At 33.4% G+C, this 20081-nt stretch overlaps 1 long non-coding RNA gene and 1 pseudogene across 1 annotated transcript; one reads left to right on the forward strand and one right to left on the reverse strand.

Annotated features, from left to right (window-relative positions):
* Nucleotides 1-2624: 2624 nt before the first annotated feature.
* On the reverse strand, nucleotides 2625-4953 carry LOC145559983 (putative indole-3-pyruvate monooxygenase YUCCA5; annotated as a pseudogene).
* A 10820-nt stretch (nucleotides 4954-15773) lies between these two features.
* LOC145559984 (uncharacterized) lies at nucleotides 15774-18167 on the forward strand. The gene is made up of 3 exons (XR_014093061.1): nucleotides 15774-15968; nucleotides 16610-16723; nucleotides 17991-18167. It is a non-coding gene; the product is annotated as an uncharacterized LOC145559984 (long non-coding RNA).
* Nucleotides 18168-20081: the final 1914 nt, after the last annotated feature.

Consider the following 20081-nt stretch of genomic DNA (forward strand, 5'->3'; position numbering starts at 1 on the left):
AAATCCCTTGATTTACTCTTTAATTTTGATAGTCAAAGTATATCTCTTATAATTAGCTAACGTACCTAGTCACATATTGTATCTAGTCATAGTTTGGTATGTTCAATATTCTAATCTTGTACTATATATACTCGTGTATATTTGTAGACATCTACTTTTGGCCTCTTGTCCCGACAGGAAGTGCAATGATGATAAATAAAACCATCTTCGTGTTGAATCAAAATGAAGAATAATTATGGAGAACTGGTTAAGCCACAAAACACAAAACACTAGCCCGAATTAAAGATTAAAAGCCAAAACAAAGGTCCAATTAACTAAACCCGATCATAATTAGGCTTAAGCCCGTGCTTAAAACCCAATAATGACGGATTTAGGAGCACCTAGGTTAAATTTTAATGATGCCGCGGAAAAAGCCGCACGCATCTCAAACAGTCGCGTTGGGCTGCCGCGCATAACTAATTCAGTTGCGCGCGACACCTAAAGTTGAGCAGCGGAAGATTCAGAATTATACGGAAAATATAAAATCGAATCTTACCATAAAGCCGTGCGCAAGACAATTAGTTGCGCTGCTTACAGCAGCGCAACCTAATCACTTGTGCTGGGATGTCGCGCGCAACTCATCCTGTTGCGCGCAACACCTGCTACGACAAAATGCTCGTAACCCTTAACCTAATCATTCCCTATATATAGAGCTTAAACCGAGGCTTAGAGAGACAGAAACCTAAAACTCTGGCGAAATACTTGTGAACTTGTGCAACCTAGCCCCTCTTGTCCTAAACACTCACCCCTTTGATATTTTCTTACTACGGTGGAAGTTTCCCAACAAGAAGGAGTTCATAAGTATTCTAAACGGAGATCTAGCAAAGAGAAGTGGTAAATTCCCGAGCACTTAGTTAAATCACATTTATTTTATTGTTTAAAAGAACCTTAATTAATTAGTGTTGTTTGATCACCTTTAAATTAATTAATTAATCAATTCCACAAAGTACCTTGCGTTAAATAAAGATTAGAATTGAATTAAATAATTGTTGGTTGATCACTTAAGCCAAGGCGAATATTATTTATTTTCTTGTCCTTTTCACGAATTTGATTAAATAAAGAATAACGACATTACGATGTAATTCCTACGTGAATTGGTAAGTGTAAATAAATCAACTAACATATTTTAAGGTATCGCGTTGGATATATTGTTTGGTGATGAAATTGTAAAAAAGGAAGAACTAGTAGAGGTCGCACTAGGGCTAGGATAACAATTTCTCTCTAAAGGGAACGTTATTTTAGTGCCCTCGCTCCCGAACTCATTTCTGGTTTATAGACCAATTTGGGCATGGGTAAACCTATGGTTCGTGCTAATTATTCCATGAACTCCACATGGAAGAAAGGCATGAACGAGGTTTATGAGTTTTCCTAAAACTCATTGGCGACTCCCTACTTGTTTCTTACAAAAAAGCGTAATGATAGAATCAATTCTAATTCAAGGTCCCCCAAACAGTCAGGAATTCAAATCCTACTACACCCTAACAAGTGTAAAGTCCTAGGCTTTTAAAGGGCCGTGGGCATTTAAGGAGAGGACCCCTTACGATTAGAACCCCCTCCTTACAATATTCATCAATATAATCAAGCTTTCTAACATTCTTTTCTCCATTCTTCTATCATAGTCAAGACTCAAGAGGTTTTGAAATTAATTTTTGATAACGTGATAATCCTTGCAAAATTGGAGTTGGCAATCGAATAATAATGTAGGTTGCAGTGTACAAAGGGTAAAGGTTATAAAAATAGCAATCGATTAATAATGTAGGTTGCAGTCGTCAACCCAAAAATAGAGTGGTAGATTTGCTTGAATAAGCATAGTTCTAGCCAACTCCAAGAGATGACCGTGCTTACGTTCTGCAACTCCATTTTGTGCTTGAGTATCTGGGCATGTGTTGGAGACTCACGAAACACATGCACTTTTTATAAATGACGGTCCTACTACAAGATGCTCCCCTTCTTCCAACATCACTCATGACAGTTGAACCATGCATAGGTTTTTTGCAGTGCAATTAAGTAAAATTTTCAGTTATTATTGGTCTAGTTACTATAAATTCAAATAGACGGTTCGTGGATGGGTTGGTGTCTTGATAATGGTGACGATTGGAAAATAATTGGTGGTGGCCTGTAGTAATTATGGATTATACCTAAGCTTGTTTGTACGCATTACATTCGGCTTTGGATCTGGATTTTCAATCGACAACATATTTCACCCACTTTTATAAGTTATTTAAATTAGTCTTCTTAGGGTTGATGGTCAAGGTGACATCAATTACTTTTGGCTCATTAAATAAGGGTTCGTTTGGCATCGCTGTGGTTTTCTATTTTTTGGTTTTTTGTTTTTTAAAAGTGTATTATATATGTCACATAATGAATCAAAAAATATATACACTTATTAAAATCATGATAATTTTGAAACCTGACAACAGAAAAGTGGAAACACCTTTTTCTTGTTTTCTGTTTTTGGTTTTTGGTTTTAAAAAAAACAGAAAACTGAAAACAAAAAATGATGCCAAGCAAGTCCTAAGCTATTAGAGCGAGGCATCCTTTCAACACTGTAGTATTCATAAGGCAGATCGATAAATAATGGGGAGCTCACCAAATTTTGACAAAAGCGGATCAACAATTACAATTCTTTTCTATTAATATGTTATTTTGTTAAACCTTTTTATAAAAATAAATAATAATAAATAAATAAAATAATGCATGTAATTACATACTCATTATACATTAAAATCATGTAGTGAAACACCTCCTAAATCGAGGTGCATTAAGCTTCTTTTGCTTAGTTTCTTTTTTCCAAACTTTACATATATCTTCTGCAATTTTGACGGCATCCAAAGAAGCACCAGCAAGCCCTCTCCTTGTAAATCCAACTGCATAAAGTCCACTTTTTCCTTTCCATGCATTTGGAAATGGTGATTTTGGCATTCCATTCTTATTAAAGAATTCACCATCCTGTCATCGAAATTATTAGGAACTTTGGTTACTAAATCAATCAACTTATCTCTTCATAACTCAAAGAAGAAAAAAACTAAAAAATTATGATGATGTAATTTATACTTTAGCCTTTTCTAAATAAGAGATACTTCATAATATTTTTATTTATTTATTTATTTTTTGACGGAGTGTACATAATATTCTTAACAGTATGAAAATATTATATAAATAAGTAATGATATTTTGGATATATATGTGTATTTTATTAGGTATATGAGAACTGTTAAAAAGAATTTTATGGCACAAAAAGCTATGGATGCGCAAGAGAATCTATAAATGAAAGGTAGAAAATTAAAGTTGTCTGAATTATGATAAAATTATTTGTATGTTTGGAATACAGGCATATTATTTAAAGCCATCTTACATGTGTATAATTTTCTTGATTTATAAATTACAATTAATAGTCAAAGGAGAGTGTACAGACTAAAGAGGATGTAAAGTCAAAACAGGTCAAATGAAATTGAATTTATTAAGTTTAACGTTTAACTAACCTGAAGCCAAGAAGGAACATTGCTATGATAGCCTGTAGCAAGAATGACAGAATCAATCTCCATTGCCACACCATTAACAAGCTCGACGCCGTTTACGTAGAAACTCTTTATTCCAGGCACAACCTTGATACCTCCGGATCGAATTTTAGCCAAGGCACCTATGTCTAACACAGGGCTCTTTCCATGCTCGTTCTTTAGCTCAAGTGGTCCAGTTTTAGGCCTTTTGAGCCCGTACTTCTCGACGTTACCAAGTATAAGCCAGGCGAAAAATATCAATATTTTGTCTACCAACCAAAGAGGAATCCATCTCATTAGATCGAAACATTGCGACCTCAAATGTCGATTTTCTCATAATTCCTCTAGGAAGGATATGGACCTGATACGATAAATGTGTACAACTTATTAGAAAAATTAATAAAATAAGGAGTTTAAAGTTAGGCGGTGAAATATTGAACTAAAAATTGAGGTAACACTTCACTTTTTTTTAAATATATAAATTAATGTTATAAGCTTCAGAATTTCAAAAAAGTTACAACACTTGTCTAAAAATTTCTCACATTTTTAATCAAAAAAAGTGTTGCAATTATTTGGTAATACTTATTTATAATTTATTTGCATCTTTAGTTACTTTTATTATCATGGTACTTTTGTAGTGGAAAAGTTAGCTTTTGCACCGAAATGTTTATGCTATTAGAGTATTAGTAATATATACTAATATGGAACATGCACGGTGGTCGAAAAGTTAGCTTTAACTTACCGAGTTACGGCAGACCATTGAAGGTTTTGCATTATGGTTCGAGAGGTCTAGGGAGACCTCCATGCCGGAGTTTCCGCACCCGACTACTAGTACCTTTTGGCCACGGAACGATTCGCCTGTCTTATACTCGCTCGAGTGGATCACCTTCCCGCCAAAGTGGGCTAGCCCGTCGATGTCGGGGACCACACACTCAGCATTTTCGCCGGTGGCCACAACAAGCCACCGGCATAAGTACTCAACCTCGGGCCCATCTGGGCCCTCAGCATGGCCCGTAGTCTTGACCCGCCAAAGCCCGAACGTGTTGTCATACTTGGCAGACTGAACGCTCGTGTTGAATTTGGGCTCGATTTCGAAGTGTTTTGCGTAGGACTCAAGGTAGGTTATAAACTGGCTCTTGGTAGGGTACTCTGGATAAGACTCTGGAAAGGGCATTTTAGGCAATTGACAAAAATTCTTAGGAAGGTGTAGTTTAACCCTATCGTATGTACGTTTTTGCCAAAGAGAAGCAATGCAATTAGCTCTATCTAGGACTACAAAGGGCACCCCTTGCTCTTTTAGACAGGCCCATACGGCTAAACCCGATGGCCCGGCCCCGACAATTACCGGCCCGTTTACCCACTCGCATCGGTGAGCTATGAGATCTTCTCCATTGTGGGAGGGTGTAAGCTTGAACATTTTATCAAATTTGAGTTGCTAAACTTAGTTGTGTGTTTAAATTTACTAGGATACAATGTTTGAATATTTTTCTTTGTTGTTGCTAAATGTTGTTGTAGTCGTAATGAGATGGATGGAGAAAGCAGTTTATGTTTAGAATTTATATAGTACCAGAGAAAGGTATAATGCTTGTTACACTAATGATATAGTACAAACTTTACAGTGTATAATAATATTTATGCTTTAGCTTTAATAATAGTAGTCAAAAACAAGTCAACAGATCATATTATCTATAAACATGAAAATAAAGTAGCAGCCACGGCCTTTTATATGGGCTAAACGCTGCAATTAACGACGACTGAAATCTAATGGAGCATTTTGAGATAATTAATTACTCAGATTCTCCCATAACAAACACAATTCCATTAGACCATTACTGATTAATTTTGTATTTAGTGTCAACATTTCTAGCTTCTAGGATGTAACACTCATCTTTAGAATCAGTTTGTCACCTGTTATTCTACCTTATACGAGTACTTTGTTATTTACCAATTGTATGAATGTTCATTTTGGAAAGTTATATCTTACTAGAGTGGCTAATGCGCGTGATGTGCACGCTGTAGCTAGTCATGTAAGGGGAGCTCTTTCTATTTGATCTTCTATCGCAGCTTTAGCTATTTGTAGCATTAATAAGTGTTCACATAAAAAACGACTATCATTAATGAGGGTTAATAGTTAAATAAATATTTTAGGTGAACTGCTTAGCAACGCTTGCATTTTACAAGGGAACGCTCCCTTTTTGAATGACATAGATAATTTTTCCCTTTTTGCAAGTTGGACAATAAAATGGTCTTTTGTGGGTCACATGGGCATTATAATATCATTCTAAACCCTTCAATTTGTACCACGTGGTTAAAAAAAAAGTCCCGAGTCCACCATATCGGTCCCCACGACATCCAAACCCAACTTTTTCGATCACCACCAAATTTTTTTTTTTAATTATCAAGCTTTAGCTACGGGTCTAGGACGATGGACAACGACAACATTCGTACTCCGGAGTTATCCTCGGAGGATTCTGTAAATCCTTGTTTTTTTTATTTTTTTGAAAAGTAGACATCCGCCTAAAATATACGGATTCACCTAGGTGGATCTGCTTAAAATTTATGGATCTGCCTATTCTAGGCAGATCTCCACATCCGCCAAGAATTTCCAAATCTGCCTAGCTGGATTCGGAAATTTTAAGTGAATCCACCACGTATATTCTAGGCGAATGTCTGGTTTTATTATTTTTTTTGGTGAATTTCTTAATTATTTAAATTTATTAACGTAATATATATTCATATTAGTATTATAAGTTTTACTGTATGGGTATTATTATTATTTTTTTTTTGATAATTTGAGTAATTAGTATTAATGTTATTATTGTTATTATTAGTATTAATGATATTATTGTTATTATTATTAATATTTTTCGAATTACTTAAATTTATTAACTTAATCTTCTTATTAGTATTATAATTTTTAATGTGGTTATTAGAATTTTTGATAGTTTGATTAATTAGTATTAATGCTATTATTATTGTTGTTGTAATTAATATTAATGTTATTATTGTTATTATTAATTAGTATTAATGTTATAATTAGTATTATTTTGTGATGTGATATTATTAGTTTTATTATTGTTTTAAAAATATTGTTATTAATATTATAAAAAAGAACATAATGTTTGAGACCTTTGTTTTGTTAATTTTATTTTTATAGGATTTGGAGTCTGAAGACGGCGGTGATGGTGTGAATTATAGTGTGAATTTTTTCACGGACACGTTATTTCCAACGTTTGATGATGTAGTTAAATGGGCGAATGTCGTTTCCATAAATCTAGGATTTATTTTGGTTAAATCGTCTTACAACAAAACCATAGATGGTCGTCCGTATCGATATTTGAAATGTGATCGGGGATGGAAGAGCAAGCCGAGAAATTTGGAGAATGCGATACGGAAGGACACAAAAACCAAAGCTAATGCTTGTCTTTTCTACATCAATATATATTATGAATTGACCACATACAGTTGGAAGATCCGTGCAAAAAATGATGAAATCGGGACCCATAACCATCCAATGATTGTGTATCAGGAAGGTCATCGTAAAGTTAGTTGATTGAGCCTGGGTGCAAAAAAGATTGTGCATGATATTAAAAAGTCAAAGGTTGTGCCGCTTAACATCATGGCAACTATTGCAGAGCAATTTCCTGATGATCATCCAAACATCAAACACATTTACAATTGCCGAAATGACTTGAGAACGGAGATGTCTGAAGGCAGAGGAATTGTTCAGCAATTTCTTCATTTGGTGAGACAAAGTTAGTATAATTACTTGGTCATGGCCGATGACCTCGGTGTCCTGCAACATGCATTATGGTGCACCCAATCACTGCACGATGAACATACTCCACACATACCCACATGTAATTAGTATGGATTTGATTTATAAGACCAACCAATTCGAGATGTCGTTCTTTGATATAGTAGGTGTAACACTGACAAACCAGAATTTCCTCGTTGGTTATGTGTTCATGTGCAACGAGTACACGACAAGCTATCGGTGGGTGTTGTAGATCGAGAATAAGGGAGTTTGATAAAGAACCATCAGTATTTTTATTTTTCTCAGACCGTGAACTTGGCCTCTGTGCGGCATTGAGATAAATGTTTCCAGGGACATCGCATTTTACTTTGTCAATGGCACGTTAACAAAGATGTGGAGAATAGGCTGACTGATATGTTCAAAAACAAGAAGATTGGTGCGAGTTTTAAAAATGGCAAATGGAAACATATCATGGATGCTACAACCGAGGTGCATTATGATGTTGTAGCTACAATGAAAGCTAGGTGGGAAAGTTTTCCGACAATGATTGCTTAGATTGAGATAACATGGCTTTGTCACACTACTACAAAATTGGCCAAAGAGACCCGTCGAAATTGGCCAAAGAGACTTCCTTGGAGGCGGTCTCTAGCGCAGCGGTCTCTTTGGCAAAGAGACTGCTTTATTAAAAGCGATCTCCTGAGAAAGCTAAGACCGCCTCTTTAAGATAACCGGTCTCAATTTTTTTAGGAAATTAAGACTGCCTTTATTAGAAAAGCAGTCTCTAGTTTTTGAAAACTGAGACCGCCTTTCTTACTTAGGCAGTCTCTTTTTTTAGAAAAGTGAGACCGCTTTTTAACTTAACAGGTCTCTTTGGTCACATTCTAAATTAAAAAAATAGCTTATTATATTTTTATAATTACAATTCATCAATATTAACTTATATAATTTTATTCATATTTTTCATGATTAAATACAAAGGAGAAAAATAATTGTTGTATACTCCTTGAAAATTACGTACATAGTACATATATCAATGAAAATTCAATACATAAAAATTCTGTAAATGATGACTTTTTTTTTATAAAACAACAAAAGAAAAATTTATTACACTCCTATCCTGCTTATTCCAATCAGTAGACCACACTTACGGCTTGCGAAACCCAGCATGCAACCGCTTCTGCTCCGCTGACACTTCCCACTTTATCAAGCGATTTGCCTCCAGTCATCATCACATGAAAGTTCAAACTTGAAACTTGAGATCGTTACCTACAACCATAGTCATAGATATGTAAAAAAAAATTAAAAGAAGATATTATTATCCATAAATAAATCAAAACAATTATAAAGGAATGAAAAAAGGAAAAACTTAAAATTTAAAAATCAAGATACAAAATAAAATTCGTTTACAGTTAAAAAAAATGATAAATTGTTTAATTTAACTAATGAAGTACGAGATCTAAAATAAAAGTTGTTTAAAATGATGAATGAACACAAAATCAAAGCAAGGAAAAAAACTAATTTCAATTCAAAAACAATTTAAAGAACAATTCATCAGGAAAATCTCTAAAAAAAATTTTAAAAACAAAAAAAAAGTATACTAGAACTTAAATTTAAAGAGCTGAAATGAAAATTGAAAATGATAATAGAAATAGAAAATCAAATGCGAACATAATAATGACAAAAAATACCAGATCTAACTCCATATGAAAAAAAGAGAGCGATTATATCGAAAAATAATAGATCTGACGACTATGATAGAAGTTTTCAAAACAAAAATTTCATAAAAAAATGTCAAAAAATTGGTTTTGAAATGAAAACATTAACAAGCAAAATAAACAAACAATCTAATACCATGGGTAAACGAAAAAACGGACGAATTTTTGATTTTTTAACAAAAAAAATTTAAAAAGCAATTATTATAAGAAATTCAGATTTTTAATTAAGAAAAAATGAAAAAAAAAAAAAAAAAAAAAAGAACATCAACACTTAATTAATAATGAAAAATAATACCATACTCACTGTAGGGAATAAATTCAAGCCTTAATCCCACTAGCTTGAACCCCACTGTGATCATACACTAAAGTACGGTGGCGTGCAAAAGGGAAGAAGATAGAGCAAAAGAGTCGCCAACAAGTTTTTAGGAACTTGTAAACCGTTCATAGGATGAAGGTTACACCCCTTAACGATCCAAGAGATCGTCAACTCCATAAGGTCTAGAACCAAATAAGGGTTCGGGGATGATGGTACAAATCCAACCTAAAAGAGATTGAACCTGCCCTAATAATAGGCCTCTACTTTATTCTGATCGTATTCATGTGCGCTTTCTGACTAACATGCAATCATTAGGATTAACCCTAAAAATGTTTATCTATGTTGGTTGAATTTAATGCACAAATAAATCTATTATTGGTGATCACTTGAATTTATAATTATATTAACCCTAACAAGATTATTAAATATCTTATTAATCGTGATTACAAATACCAATTCCCTTTAAACATGCATAAAGGTGTGATCAAGCAATAAAAATAAATATCAAGCAACAATAATAATCATAATTAATCATTAGAATAAACATGAATTATAATAATTATCATTAAAATAATAATAATAACAATATTCATAATCATCATAAAATCATCATCATAAAATTATAATCATAATCATAATCATGCTCATATTAATATTAAAGCACAATGAAAATAGCAAGATCCTAGGCATGATACTAACAAGATTAATAACAAACCCTAGCATGTCACTAAGCAATAAAAATCAAATCTTTAGCCCTAACATGATACTAACAATCATAAATATTAGGAAGAACATAGGAAGCATCACAGGAATCATAATAAGCATATTTAATATTACAATTACCCTAAACATGATACTAGGAATATCATAATAAAAATATAAACATGATTTCTACATCATAATGTCAATAAAAACCATTAAAGCATTTACTTTGATGCCTCGTACCTCTTTATAATAACAAAATACACACGTTAGTAACTTTAAGGAAAATAATAATCAAACAATTAAATTAAATAATTGAAATAGAGATTTGGGACCAAACCCTCAGAAATTAAAACCAAGCTTATTTCCAACGCGTTTTCGAAAATCAGATAAATTTACCGTACTGGAGGATAAAATCATATAATTTCCTCGAAAATGCTATTTGATTTTAATTAAAACTCTGAAAAGTCAAAAGTCAATTTATCAATGCTAATTGAATTAGGAATGAAAAGAACCTTCTAGAAGATTCTAGAAGACTAAAACCATTCCTAATTACATTAGGAATAATAAATCATATTAGGCCCTCCCTAAGATCATTGGGCCGCATATAAGGCTCAAACCGGGCCCAGTTTAGTAAATTGGCCATAATTTCCTCAATATTCATCGGAATTGGGCTTATAATATATCGTTGGAAAGCTCTTGTCAAGCCCCATCCAACTACACTACTATTGGACCCATATCATGGACCAACCAAACTGGATTGACTATTTTCTCAAAATAAGTTTTCAAAAACAGAGAGAAGAGAAAATAAATTAAAACTTTCCGCAACACTAGACTTTCCACACTTTCACTTCATTCGATTATGATTCGACGTGAAAGGCACTCATCACTGGGTTTGGTTTTGGGGAGACACAAATGGGTGTCTACACTCACCGTGTCAATAGATCTTGAAACTTTGACATAATTGAGTGAAGATAACTTCTTGAAATTAAGAAGACAAAGATGAGATGAGGGAGAAGAGAGAGAAAGAAAAGAAGAGATGAAATGAGAGAGTGAAGAGGCGGAGAAAGGGCTAAGAGAGAGAAAGTGAAGTGATTATTCTAGGGTTTGAGACTTAGGATTATGGGCTGATGGCTGCCTATTACATGGCCAGATTCAATTCGAGAGACCGGTTCTTTAGAATGATGGGTCTCTCTTATTTCTCAAATTTAAATAGAAAAATTCGAGAGATCGGTTATTTTAAAGGACTGGTTTCTTGGATATTTACTGAGATTTGTCGTTTAAAAGAACAGGTCTCTGTATATTCCTTGATTTTTTAAAACAATTCCAAGATACCTGTTTTCTTAAATGACGGGTCTCTTTGATATTTCGAGAGACCTGTTGCTTAACATAATGGGTCTCTCCTTTGTAAGAGACCCGTTATGCACATAATCGGTCTCTTATATCGGGTCTCTTTGACCATTTTTGTAGTAGTGTCATAAAATCAAATTTGTGACATTTTGGACGAACCAAGTTCTTCACTTTGGTAACACGAGTAACTGTAGAGTGGAGAGCCAACATTCAGTAGTGAAGATATGATTTGAATCATTGACAGGTTCGTTGTTTTACTATAGTAGTTGTTGTTTTCACTTTGTTAGTGTATTTTTAATAAAAAAATCATAATGTTTATAATAATCAAAAGGAAAAATACACTTTAATAATCCCAACTATGGGCGATTTACCTACAATAACCCCAACTAACGTTTATTCTACAATAAATTACTACTCCCTCTGTTTTTAAACACTTGCTCCACTTTCCTTTTTCAGCCGTTTTTAAATACTTGCTCCATTTCCTTATTTGGAATGATTTTACAATATTTAATTCATTTCTCTCACCTAGTGGACTCAACCTAAATCATATTTTATTAATTTCATATTCTCTCTACTCCAATTCTCTCTATAACTTTTGTTTTTTTACAATTTTTTATTCTTCCACTTACCTCACTACCTCCATATTTTATCACTTTCTCCAATTTCTCCTAAAACTTCGCGCATGCATGGAGAAATGGAGCAAGTATTGAAAAACGGAGGGAGTATTAGTTTTGTGAATTACGTATATTTCATCTTGTAGCGTACTTATAAATGAATATTAATTTTGTGCAGAAGATCAACGAGACATCACTCAATGCAGGTTTTTGCACTTGCTTCCAAGACCGATGTTGCCTTATATCACGGCGTGGAAGAATGTCATTGGTGATGGGAACTGTGGCTTTCGTTGTGTGGCTGACTTCTTCTTTGGTGATCAAGAGCAATGGTATGACACTCGGGAAACAGTAGTAAACGAGATTGCCAGTCATCCAATGTTGTACGAACGGATTTACGGGCTTGGAAGGTTTGGAATGAATATAGAACGTATTAGATGGGATGGTGGGGTGGTTGATATGTGGCATTGGATGGTAACAATTCAAGATTTATTTCACTACAAGAAAAAAGCCCTTTTCCGACTGACTGGTTCCAACGGACACGTAATTCCGTCGGAAAATTCTAAATTTCCGACAAATTTTTGTTTAGTCGTAAATTTATGACGGAATTTAATTCCGTCGGAAAATTTGTACTTTCCGACAGAATATTCAGTTGGAAAGTGTTATTTCGACGGAAAAATATTCCGTCGGAAAGTTCCGACGGAATATAATTTTTTTTAAAATAACCCTAACCCGAACCCCCTCTTCTTTCCTCTTCCGCCCCTTTTCTTTTTTTTCCCTCTATTCTCTTTCCTCTCTTTCTCTCTCCTGTCCACCCTTCTCTTCTGGTCTTCTCCTTCCTTCTCTCCTCTCTTCTCTTTCTCTCTCCTCTTCTTCTCTTTCCTTCTCCTTCTTTCCTTCTCCTTCTTTCCCCTTCTCTGTCTGCCGATCTCCTAACACCACCGCCATCACCAACTACCAATAACAACAACTACCACCATAACAACCGTGCAACAACTACCAACATAACAACCGTGCAAAAACAACGGCGACCATATTTATTTACACAGGCAACGCGCAAGAATCGTCAATCGCTCAAGTATTATAAATCTTCTTTTAGTTTAGTTTAGATTGTAGATCGAGATGTATTTATTAATAAATTTCTGATTATGGTTAATTTTCAAGTAATTTTAATAGTAATTTATAAATTTTTAGGATAATTGTATATTTATTTGAATCCTTTTAATTTTTATGGTTAATTTTATTTTTCTTTTTACTGAAATTCTATACGTTCGATCTACTTGTTTCGACATTGTTTTTGGGTTAATTGTCGTTGTTTTGGTGGTTAACTGAGATCTACATGTTGGGTGGTTAATTATTTATTTTTTTTTTTTTTTGTGGTGAACAGTGGTAGTGGTGTGGGGTTTGGGCTGCTGGTGGTAATGGTGTGGGGTTGGGGCTGGTTGACAGGTGCGGGCTGGTGGAGGTTTAGGGGGAGGTGAGGCCGTGAGGTGGTGGTGGGGTAGGTGGTGGTTGTGAGGAATATTTGAGGAGTATTTTTAGATTTATTTGTTGCGGTGGATGTGGTGGTTTTGCGGCAGGGGGTGGTGGTAGTATGGGGTGGTGCTGTTTTTTTTTTATAGGGTTTTCCGACGGAATTTCCGTCGGGAATTTCTGACGGAATTGCAATTCCATCGGAAATTCCAACGGATTTTTCTTGGCTGAAAAACCTCTTACGACGGAAATTTTCGTCGGAGTTCCGACGGAATTTCCGTCGAAAAAGGTCGATTTTCCTACCAATACTTTAACGACGCCACTTTCCGACGGAATTTCGTAGGAAACACTATTACCGTTGGGAATTGGGGTGTTTTTGAGGGAGTTTTTCCGTCGGAAACAGCCCTAATTCTAGTAGTGTTTTCTATTGCTACTTGGTTCAACGCAGGGGTGATTTGTCTCGGTGTAAGCACCGTACCAACTTGTTACCACCCATGCATCACGGTGTTATCGTTGAGGGCACGAAGCACGGTTAGGGCACTTACTAGAGAGTTCGTGATCGCAACAGTTGGTGAGTCACATTTCATCAGTCTTGATCTTGCAACTGATTCACCTACTACTACAAAATTGGCCAAAAAGACCTCAAACAAGAGACCATTTAATTAAATATGTGGTCTTTTTGTTTCAAGAGACCCAATATTTCAGATAAATGGTCTATTTTTTTTAATCAAATATCTATTGTAATATATAAAGAGAAAGGGCATCTTGGGTGATAAATTTGTGTTTTCCCAAAATGCCCTTCTCAATTTACTAATTTTCTTTTTTTTTTTTCTAAAAGAAATTCACATTTTTTTACTTGGTTTTATCTTCAAAAATATTAAAAATTAAAAGTTATTTGATTTTTTAGTTATATAAATAAAAAAAATTAAAACTCCCCACAACTAAAAAAAAAAACTTATTCATCCACGATTCCACGTAGTCCACATTCATCAAACATTTTACAATTTTTTCTTTGTAGTATAACTATATACTCAATTCCATCTTTAAAAAAACAGGGAAAAAATTCATAGTCCACATATACAAAAGTAACTCTATATCTTCAATCCTTTTAAACTTAAAACTCACCCATTATATTTTTGAGGTTTAGGTACAAGATGTCTACACCATATGCTCCTTTTATATATTTTACATCCATATTCTGGAAAGTGGAATGTGAAAGCCCGCATTATTAGATCGTTTGACATTCAAAATACGAGACACGGTCGAAAAATATGGAAACTATTTTAATTGATGTTACGATAACCATTATTAGTTAATAAATTTGACTTTTTCCAAAATGCCCTTCTCAATTTCCAAATTTACTAATTCACATTTTTTAAAAACACAATTATTCACAATTTTTTTTAAATAACACTTTATTTGTTCTTTTTTTCCTCCCTAAAATAAAATAAAATGTTTTTTTAAAAAAAAAATCATAACTGCTATAATTAAATATTAAATATTTCCTAAATAACTACCCTTATTCCTGTAAAAAAAAAAAAAAAAACCACCCTTAAAACTAATTACTCATGCCAAAGAGAAAAAAAATAACCACCAATAAAAATTCTTTTTTTACAACAAAAAATAATATCTATCAACGTACAAACACTGTTTTTTTTTTCGTTAAAATTATTATTTTTTTTAATTAAAAAATAATAATAACTACTCTTTGTAATCATATATACTAGAGTGTACCCGTGCATGTGCACGGGATATATGTAGTATATATATTATGAGAAAAAAAATATTATATTAGAAGTGATAGTTATTAAAGGGTGGTTATTATTATTATTATTATTATTTTCAATGGAGCGCTAGATTTTAATTGAGTGATATGGGTAGTTATGAGTAACCATGGTGGTTATTGGTTATTTTTTTTCAAAAACAAAAAAAAAAATTAAAAAATAGGATGGCTAGAATTGCAGGAATGAGAATTTGGAGTGCTGTAAATGAAAGTTGGAAAAAAAAAACTCTTAAATTATATATTAGATATCTTAGGAACAAATTATAAACTGGTTCAAAATAAAAAGGAACATGGATGATCTTTTAGTCATATTTAATTTTTAATTTTTATTATCAAAAAAGTTATTAATTTCTTTTTATATAGGCACTATTATTTACAGAAATAAAATTATAAGATAAAAGGTAAATTAAATTAATAAATTTCTTTTATTGTACGCGCGTAACGTGTACCTCGATCTTAACTTGTATAAATAAAGGGAGAGACCCTTTATATAAGATAAGTGGTCTTTTTTTTTTAATAAATAAAAGAGATAGACCATTTATTTATAAGTGTCTCTCGCCGCCATCGTTCTCCCTCGAAGCTTCCTCGTTCCTTCGTCCTTTTTCCCCTCGCAAGCCACTCTTTTTCTTTCTTCTCTCGCCTCATCAACTGATGGTTGCAACAGTGACGGTGGTCGTGATGGTGACGATGCAGTCTGATTTCTAAGGTTTTGATTGGTGTTCTTGGTATGAGCTTTTTTAAACTTTCCCATTTAAATTACAAATTTAGGGTTCTTTTGCATAATTTTTAGTTCAAATCTTAGATTTTGTTTGATTTATAGTGTTTTGATTTAATTTAGGGTATTTTAGTTTAATTCAATTTTTTGTTAATTTTGTTTGTTTGTTCAATTGCATGTGTTTTCCGGTTAAATCGAAAATTTAGGGTTTTAATGAACAGAGTTATATTGGGGTTTTGATTATGATCTTGCTCATCTATTTTGAAATTAAATTAGGCCAGAGCAATCTAATGATGAGAGGTGAGGTAGTACAGTTTGTTACGAAGAAAGATACTGAAATTTCTATCTGCAAAATGAAAATGATTGTAATATTGTTTTTCTTCAAAAGATAATATAGCTATTTTAAGATTTAGTTAGGGGTAGCATGAAAATGATTGTCAGAAACTATCTCTATAATATAATTATGTTTAATGCTGAGTGTTAAGCACCTAAAGGAGACTTCAAGGCAGCCAACATTAGGGATTCAAAGTTGGAAAAGATTGTTTTACTTTTTTTTTGAAGTGTTGTTTGTTTTTGCTTCTTGAGATGCAAGCTGCATTATGTTTGCATTATCACCTGTCTTATTGATTCACCCTTTTCATTTATTTGAAGCACATTGTTGAAAGTGATATGTGTTGATTGCAAAATCCGTGAGAGGAAGGAATCCATGACCATCTTGTTGTGTGGAACTTGTGGCTGTGGAAATCTGCACTGTCATCCTTGCTGGTATGTACACATTATTTATTTAATATCAGCTACATCAAGGAAATATTCCTTTGCTAGTTTGGGTGTATTGATCTAGCTTCTTGTCTTCTCTCTTGGTTCACTTATGATTTTTTTTTTTTTTTTTTTTTTTTTTTTTTTTTTTTTTTTTTTTTTTTTTTTATGGGACACATGAGTTGTTATATATAGGGCGTGTTCGGCAAAATATAGCTGTGAAGGTAGCTGTTAGCTGTCAACAAGCTGCTAGCTGTGAAGATAAATAATTTAGATATGAGTGTTCGGTAAAGTAGTAGTTGACTAGTTGTGAAGATTTTATGGCATTGTGCATGCACTACGTCACCTCTTTCTGCATGTTCTTTCACCATATTTTCTTAACCTGATGCCTATATACATGACTTCTTTTTAAAATGAAAACTGTATACATGGCTTTTTGCAATATATCATATGTTTTTTTTATTCTTTAAGATATGTGCTTGGGTACTTCCACAATGTTGGTTGTAGTAGACCTGTGCTAGAGATTCATAGCTTGAAAAAACAGAGAAGAAATAGCAGTAAGGGGATAGTTGTATACAGGCCTTCTTTCGAGAGGAAGGTTCTCACCAAAACACTCCTTAACAAATTTCAGCATACATTCTCCCTCACCTCTTCTCCCATAAATACTGAAAAAATAAACCAGCTAACAGACTCTAAAAGCTGCCAGCAAAGGAGAACAAAATAACAAACTCTATAACTAATATTATTCTAAAATTAATTCTTAACCCTTCACCCCTAAAACTGATTTTTAACAATTTCCAGCCCTGACCAAGTAGCTCTTCTCTTTATTATTTCTTGGGCCTTCTAGCATAAGTGAAACACACATCAGGCTTGGGCTGGTTCCTTGCAACCTGGTTCTCAAAGTGATGATCTTATTGGATTTGTTCACCATTAAAAGATTATTCTAGCTAGAGAAAGTGAGGTATGCCTCTGATTGGTTTAATTTATGTTGGTGTGATGATCTTATTTATTGAAAGGAGCTAGCTTTATGCTTATGTATAAGTGAGTATGGTCACTATAGTGACTAGTACAAGAATCAAGTTAATTGCTATGATTAAGGAATGGAATTATAGATTTAATTAAGGTGAATAATACTGCTTTAATATAATAAGAAGTAATATATTATAGGCTAAGTGGATTGTTTACAAGGGAGGAATATAAAGATATTCTGTTGTTGATCAAAGGGTCGAAGACAAAAGTCTTGCTCAAAATATTTTTTTATTTGAAAATATTTCAGGATAAAAAGTGAAGATTAATTTGCTTGTTAAATTATTTGGTTGGTGTGAGGTTGCTGCACAAGATACTAGAAGGCCTTGGTTATAGCGTTAATGATTTTTTTTTAAAGTACGGAGTATGATTTTTGTGTAAATTTTGATAGAATATTGATTGTACTCAAATACTTCGTATTAATGAGTTTTTGGGCTTGGTTTTGTATAAACTACGTGTATAATTTTCGTATTAATAATGAATTGCAATTTTGTTTTATTGAAATTATATACGGAGAATAGGTTAAAATACAAATAATTTTTTTTTTTTAAAAAAAAAAAGAAGAAAGAGACCATTTATTTGAAATAGGTGGTCTCAGTTTTTAAAAAAGTGAAATAGGTGGTCTTAGTTTTCCAAAAACTAAGACCACCGATTTCAAATAGGTGATCTCAGAATTTCAAAAAGACCACCGATTTCAAATAGGTGATCTCAGAATTTCAAAAATTGAGACCACCTATCTTAAATGAGTGGTCTTAGTTTCTAAAACAAGAGACCACTTTTGATGAAGAAGTGGTCTCTTAAGTCAAAGAGACCTGTGAGCTAGAGACCACCCCTAAGGTAGTCTCTTTGGCCATTTTGGTATGGTCTCTTTGACCAATTTTGTTGTAGTAGTGGTTGACTATTGATAACAGTACCTAAGAGACCGCCTATTAGATTCAGGCGGTCTCGTTTTGTATCAGGTTCTTTTTTTCGCGAAATGGGGGTACAACTGTAACTCTATGTACCCCCTAAATCCGCCACTGTTGCCGGTAGTAATTAAGGATTATATGCACGTTGGCTTTACATTCTAAAGCCTTACCTTGTCTGTACACATTACAATCGGCTTTGGATTCGGATTTTCAATCAACAACCTATTTTACTCACTTTTATAATTTATTTTACTACATCTGTTTCTTTTTAGTTGACACGTATTTCTTTTTAGGAATTTTTTTTTTAGTTGACACATTTCCTTTTGGGGTAAATTTTTTACCTTGTATTTATAAGCTACTCCACTTGCTTTTTCATTCTTTATCACTCTCTCTCATCTCCTTAATATATGTGCCTAAATCAAACGCGTCAACTAAATGGAAACAGAGAAATTATTTAAACTAGTCTAAGTCATGTCAATTACTTTTGGCTCATATATAAGCTATTAGGGACATCCATCCTTTCAACACTGGGGTAGTGATAGGTATGGACTCATTGGGTCCATACCAGGGGCAAATATGTAATTTTGCACAATATTTCCATGGTAAGTCATCAGATTGTGCTATGGTGTAAAAAAAATATTCTCTCTCCTCTCACAATTCTACAATAACAATATTCAACTCTATGATAACTGTATTAAAATTAACCATAACAGTATACAATTCAATAATAACAGTATACAAGTCAATAATAACGGGGCACCGAGGCCACCGACAACCAACCTCTACCCCCTCATATCCAAAATCTTTCGATCTCTGGGAATTGAACCCACTGTTTTTCATGGCTGCAATTGTAAGTATAGACCTTGAACGTTCTTCGTCAACCTTCGACTATCATCTTTCATCAACCAAACTTCGAATAACTCCTTTAATTTGAATCAGCCACAAAATTCTCACCTTCAGTACATCAAGCACCGCTCCTTGAAGGGAAGATTACTGCAACTTTGATGGGGTTTTTGTGGGACTGATTTTCCGACCACCGAAGCTTTTTCTCGTGAGTAGTAGTTTTTTGAGTTCCTGTTTTTTTCACCCTATAATCCTTCTTCCTTTTCCATTTTGTTTTAGCTTTTTAAATTTTACAATTTTTTTTACGTATTTTTTTTATTGTGGTATGGACTCCAACTATCCATACCTGGTAGTGGTCTATACTTACTCTTCTAACACTGGAGTATTCAAAAAGCGGATAAATAACGGATAGCTCACCAAATTTCGGCAGAAGCGGATTAGCGGATCAACAATCACAATGATTTTCTATTAATATGTTATTTTGTTTGAATCTTTTATTAAAATATAAGGATTTTTTTGACAATTATCACTTACAATTGTTGCCATTTTAGCAATTACCACCTACATTTTTTTTTTTTTTTTAAATATCA

The sequence above is a fragment of the Chenopodium album genome, chromosome 9, assembly GCF_948465745.1.
Source record: "Chenopodium album chromosome 9, dcCheAlbu1.1, whole genome shotgun sequence".
In the NCBI taxonomy this organism is placed as follows: domain Eukaryota; kingdom Viridiplantae; phylum Streptophyta; class Magnoliopsida; order Caryophyllales; family Amaranthaceae; genus Chenopodium; species Chenopodium album.